The 5,665-nt window shown below is 48.2% G+C and overlaps 1 non-coding gene across 1 annotated transcript; it reads right to left on the bottom strand.

The window, feature by feature from the left end:
* Positions 1-4,935: 4,935 nt before the first annotated feature.
* Positions 4,936-5,127, bottom strand: LOC130341880 (U2 spliceosomal RNA). The gene has a single exon (XR_008881639.1). It is a non-coding gene; the product is annotated as a U2 spliceosomal RNA (small nuclear RNA).
* Between the last annotated feature and the right edge of the window lie 538 nt (positions 5,128-5,665).

Below are 5,665 nucleotides of genomic sequence, written 5' to 3'. Positions count from 1 at the left end.
CATGACCTGCGAGATGGGAGGAGTGACCCCATTTGAGGATTCCGAGGCGTTGGCGTGGAGAAACAAAGGTCTTTCCTGGAGGAGTTTGCCTGATGGAGGCTGGAGAAGTGGAAATCAGGCAGTCAGGAGGAATGATGTGTTGAGGAGAGAGTTCAACTTCAGAAGCATCTGAGGAACGAGAGAGAGCATCGGCCCTAATGTTCTTATCGGCAGGCCGAAAGTGAATTTCAAAATTAAATCGGGCAAAGAACAGAGACCACCTGGCCTGACGAGGATTCAGCCGTTGGGCAGACTGGAGGTAGGAGAGGTTCTTGTGATCGGTGTAAATAATAACTGGAAATCTTGATCCCTCCAGCAGATGCCTCCATTCCTCAAGTGCTAATTTAATGGCTAGAAGCTCTCGATCCCCGATGGAGTAGTTCCTCTCCGCCGGAGAGAAGGTCCTAGAAAAAAAACCACAAGTAACAGCATGCCCGGAAGAGTTTTTTTGTAGAAGGACAGCTCCAGCTCCCACTGAGGAGGCATCAACCTCCAATAGAAAGGGTTTAGATGGGTCAGGTCTGGAGAGCACGGGAGCCGAAGAAAAGGCAGACTTGAGCCATTTAAAGGCGTCTTCCGCTTGAGGAGGCCAAGACTTGGGATCGGCATTTTTTTTGGTTAAAGCCACAATAGGAGCCACAACGGTAGAAAAATGTGGAATAAATTGCCTGTAATAATTGGCGAACCCCAAAAAACGTTGGATGGCACGGAGTCCGGAGGGGCGTGGCCAATCTAAGACGGCAGAGAGTTTGTCTGGATCCATTTGTAGTCCCTGGGCAGAGACCAAGTATCCTAGGAAAGGAAGAGATTGGCATTCAAACAGACATTTCTCTATTTTGGCATAGAGTTGATTGTCACGAAGTCTCTGAAGAACCATACGGACATGCTGGCGGTGTTCTTCTAGATTGGCAGAAAAAATCAGGATATCGTCCAGATATACAACAACACAGGAGTATAGGAGATCACGAAAAATTTCATTAACAAAGTCTTGGAAGACGGCAGGGGCGTTGCACAGGCCAAAGGGCATGACCAGATACTCAAAGTGTCCATCTCTGGTGTTAAATGCCGTTTTCCATTCATCCCCCTCTCTGATGCGGATGAGATTATAAGCACCTCTTAAGTCCAGTTTGGTAAAAATGTGGGCACCTTGGAGGCGATCAAAGAGTTCAGAGATGAGGGGTAGGGGGTAGCGGTTCTTAACCGTGATTTTATTAAGACCGCGGTAGTCAATGCAAGGACGTAGAGAGCCATCTTTTTTGGACACAAAGAAAAATCCGGCTCCGGCAGGAGAGGAGGATTTACGGATAAAGCCCTTTTTTAAATTTTCCTGGACGTATTCAGACATGGCAAGAGTCTCTGGGACGGACAGAGGATAGATTCTGCCCCGGGGTGGAGTAGTGCCCGGGAGGAGGTCAATAGGACAATCATAAGGCCTGTGAGGAGGTAGAGTCTCAGCTTGTTTTTTGCAAAAAACGTCCGCAAAGTCCATATAGGCCTTAGGGAGACCGGTTACAGGAGGAACCACAGAGTCACGGCAAGGGTTACTGGGAACCGGTTTTAGGCAGTCCTTGGAACAAGAGGGCCCCCAACTCCTGATCTCCCCAGTGGACCAATCCAGGGTTGGGGAATGGAGTTGAAGCCAGGGAAGTCCAAGGAGAATTTCAGAAGTGCAATTGGGGAGGACCAAAAGTTCAATCCTCTCGTGATGAGATCCGATGCACATTAGAAGGGGCTCCGTGCGGAAACGTATGGTACAGTCCAATCTTTCATTGTTTACACAATTGATGTAGAGGGGTCTGGCGAGACTGGTCACCGGGATGTTGAACTTGTTGACGAGAGAGGCCAAAATAAAATTTCCTGCAGATCCGGAGTCCAAGAAGGCCACAGCAGAGAAGGAGAAGGCAGAGGCAGACATCCGCACAGGCACAGTAAGACGTGGAGAAGCAGAGTAGACATCAAGGACTGTCTCACCTTTGTGCGGAGTCAGCGTACGTCTTTCCAGGCGGGGAGGACGGATAGGACAATCCTTCAGGAAGTGTTCGGTACTAGCACAGTACAGGCAGAGATTCTCCATGCGGCGTCGTGTCCTCTCTTGAGGTGTCAGGCGAGACCGGTCGACCTGCATAGCCTCCACGGCGGGAGGCACAGGAACAGATTGCAGGGGACCAGAGGAGAGAGGAGCCGGGGAGAAGAAACGCCTCGTGCGAACAGAGTCCATATCCTGGCGGAGCTCCTGACGCCTTTCGGAAAAACGCATGTCAATGCGAGTGGCTAGGTGAATGAGTTCATGTAGATTAGCAGGGATTTCTCGTGCGGCCAGAACATCTTTAATGTTGCTGGATAGGCCTTTTTTAAAGGTCGCGCAGAGTGCCTCATTATTCCAGGATAATTCTGAAGCAAGAGTACGGAATTGTACGGCATACTCGCCAACGGAAGAATTACCCTGGACCAGGTTCAACAGGGCAGTCTCAGCAGAAGAGGCTCGGGCAGGTTCCTCAAAGACACTTCGAATTTCCGAGAAGAAGGAGTGTACAGAGGCAGTGACGGGGTCATTGCGGTCCCAGAGCGGTGTGGCCCAAGACAGGGCTTTTCCAGACAGAAGGCTGACTACGAAAGCCACCTTAGACCTTTCAGTGGGGAACTGGTCCGACATCATCTCCAAGTGCAATGAACATTGGGAAAGAAAGCCACGGCAAAACTTAGAGTCCCCATCAAATTTATCCGGCAAGGATAGTCGTAGTCCAGAAGTGGCCACTCGCTGCGGAGGAGGTGCAGGAGCTGGCGGAGGAGATGATTGCTGGAGCTGTGGTAGTAACTGTTGTAGCATAACAGTCAGTTGAGACAGCTGTTGGCCTTGTTGCGCTATCTGTTGTGACTGCTGGGCGACCACCGTGGTGAGGTCAGCGACAACTGGCAGAGGAACTTCAGCGGGATCCATGGCCGGATCTACAGTCACGATGCCGGCTGGCAGGTAGTGGATCCTCTGTGCCAGAGAGGGATTGGCGTGGACCGTGCTAGTGGATCGGTTCTAAGTCACTACTGGTTTTCACCAGAGCCCGCCGCAAAGCGGGATGGTCTTGCTGCGGCGGTAGTGACCAGGTCGTATCCACTAGCAACGGCTCTACCTCTCTGGCTGCTGAAGATAGGCGCGGTACAAGGGAGTAGACAGAAGCAAGGTCGGACGTAGCAGAAGGTCGGGGCAGGCAGCAAGGATCGTAGTCAGGGGCAACGGCAGGAGGTCTGGAACACAGGCTAGGAACACACTAGGAAACGCTTTCACTGGCACGATGGCAACAAGATCCGGCGAGGGAGTGAAGGGGAAGTGAGATGATATAGGGAAGTGCACAGGTGATAACACTAATTGGAACCACTGCGCCAATCAGCGGCGCAGTGGCCCTTTAAATCGCAAAGACCCGGCGCGCGCGCGCCCTAGGGAGCGGGGCCGCGCGCGCCGGGACAGGACAGACGGAGAGCGAGTCAGGTACGGGAGCCGGGGTGCGCATCGCGAGCGGGCGCTACCCGCATCGCGAATCGCATCCCGGCTGGAGGCGGTATCGCAGCGCCCCGGGTCAGTGGAACTGACCGGAGCGCTGCAGTGAGAAGAGTGTAGCGAGCGCTCCGGGGAGGAGCGGGGACCCGGAGCGCTCGGCGTAACAGTGTGTGTGTGCGCGTATATATATATATATATATATATATATATATATATATATATATATATATTCTCCGCCGAAATCACTTTTAAACCCATTTCCACCTTTTTTTCCCTTCTCTTCCTCTTACTTTTTTTTCACGTTTTTTTACGTTTTTCTCCTTTTCGCCTCTTTTCTGGGCGTATTATTCTTCTTTTTCTTCTTTTTTTTCGTCTAATGCATACCCCATCAGTGCAGCAATGCTTATTCAATACCGCCAGCAGATGGAGACACTGGGGGATAATTTTCTAAGGATTTATACTGATTTTTCCTGTCTGAATTTGTCGCACAGAAAGTTGCAGGCCAAATATGTGTGACATTTCTGCGACTTTAGCTTCTAGAGCATTTTTACAACATTATACATAGGTGCTGAATACATAAAAAGCGACTGTTCAGCGACAGACAAGTCGCATCGGCTGAAAGTAGGCCAGAATGTCAGTCCATGTTGGAGCAGGTTTAGATACAGTCTAAAGTATAGATCTCAAAGTCTGTGCACAGAATTTAGCAAGGGCCTCGCACCTTCTGATGCATCAGGTAGGTGCACAATAGCATAGCCTAACCCTCTGTACTTTGGTCTATATTGATGCGGGACATAGACAGCCAGCTGATGACCAATCCATTAGTGCAATGGATGGCTGGAAGCATTTGTCTTTGCCTTTGCAATACCACAGAAGCAATGCATGGTCAATGTACAGCAATGACACACCTGTGTGAACAGCCAGGAGACCCCCCCCCCCCCCCCCCATGTTATGTTACATAGTTACATAGTTAGTACGGTCGAAAAAAGACATATGTCCATCAAGTTCAACCAGGGAATTAAGGGGTAGGGGTGTGGCGCGATATTGGGGAAGGGATGAGATTTTATATTTCTTCATAAGCATTAATCTTATTTTGTCAATTAGGAACATTCAGCACCCACCCGCTATCAAGGCAGCTGCCTATCATGTCATGCCCTACCTGCACAGGTGTGCTGGCTACTCAAATGATCCAATTAAGGAGGCCATTTAGTCAGCAGCAGCAGAAGTCCTGTGCCTGGACGCTCCAACAGCGGCCAGACACAAGCAGAAGCAGAAGCAGCAGAAGCAGCAGCAGCACCACCTTTTGTTTTTTGGCTGCAGCAGCAGCAAGGCCCACAGGGCTGGCTAGCTGGCTAGCCAGCAAGCAGGTAGCAATGAAAGTAGGAATCTTTCTTTTTAACCCTGTAAGGGGGTGGTGCACTGTACCCGAAGATACTGCCATATCGGGTCAATGCATAGGGCGACGGAAGCAAGCTTCGAAATCGGCCCCCGTTCTCAAAAATCCATTTAATATATGGTCCCCAGATAGGGGACGTATCAGATATTAAACTGATAAGAACAGATTTTTTACATTTTTATTGAAAAAACTCAAAAACTTAAATACATCACAAGAAAATTTTTACAATACTTCAAATACTGTTTTCCATAAATGTAAATTCCACATAGCTAATGCTTTTTTCTGCCCATATCTCTTTTTATCAATTAAATAGTACAAGTAAACTTCACTGTATATCATCTTCAAACATTCTTTTTCACAAATAAAATCTCTTTTGAAGACAAGGATATTACGAACTTTCCATAATACATTTTTTGTACAGTTGATAAAAATCCACAAAATTCTCTCTTTTTCTTTCGTAACTCCATCACTTTTGCCATATAAAACAACTTCATGATTTAAAACTTTTAGACCTGTTAGGAATTTCAATAAAGAACCAATTAGTCTAAAAACCTTTTGTGCAAAATAACAATTCCAGAAAAGGTGCAAAACAGTTTCATCTATATTGCAATTTTCCCGGGGACAGACACATACAGCATTTAGACCTCTTCTATATTGGAAAAATCTTACCGGAAGACACTCATGGATAATCATCCATGCTAAATCCTTGTGCTCATTAAAAAGATATGGCTCGTTTACCTTTT

Source organism: Hyla sarda, unplaced genomic scaffold, assembly GCF_029499605.1.
Source record: "Hyla sarda isolate aHylSar1 unplaced genomic scaffold, aHylSar1.hap1 scaffold_630, whole genome shotgun sequence".
NCBI lineage: Eukaryota > Metazoa > Chordata > Amphibia > Anura > Hylidae > Hyla > Hyla sarda.
The sequence above is the reverse complement of the archived record's forward strand: the minus strand, read 5'-3'. Positions and strand labels throughout refer to the sequence as shown.